Consider the following 259-nt stretch of genomic DNA (forward strand, 5'->3'; position numbering starts at 1 on the left):
AAGCCTGGCGCCTGCACTCCCGCGTCACCTGGAAGCCTCGAGTGTGCACACCCAAGTTCACCTGGGAGCCCCAAATATCCACCCCCAAGGTCACCAAGGAACCTTGCGGGAGCAGCCACCCCAGCACCTGGAACCCTAGTGTGCGCACCACGGATCACCTGACAGTCCCGAGTGTGCACCCCCGCAGCTCTCTCTCACTCCGAGGCGCCCCCGCCCCCGCTTCCCAGCCTGGGCTCTCTCTGCGCCCCTTCCCCCCACC

At 67.2% G+C, this 259-nt stretch overlaps 1 protein-coding gene across 2 annotated transcripts in view; it reads right to left on the minus strand.

Annotated features, from left to right (window-relative positions):
- MCF2L (MCF.2 cell line derived transforming sequence-like) overlaps positions 1–259 on the minus strand; it is a 178,419-nt gene that overhangs the window by 112,298 nt on the left and 65,862 nt on the right. The window lies entirely within an intron of this gene.

Source organism: Myotis brandtii, unplaced genomic scaffold (assembly GCF_000412655.1).
Source record: "Myotis brandtii unplaced genomic scaffold, ASM41265v1 scaffold83, whole genome shotgun sequence".
Lineage (NCBI taxonomy): Eukaryota > Metazoa > Chordata > Mammalia > Chiroptera > Vespertilionidae > Myotis > Myotis brandtii.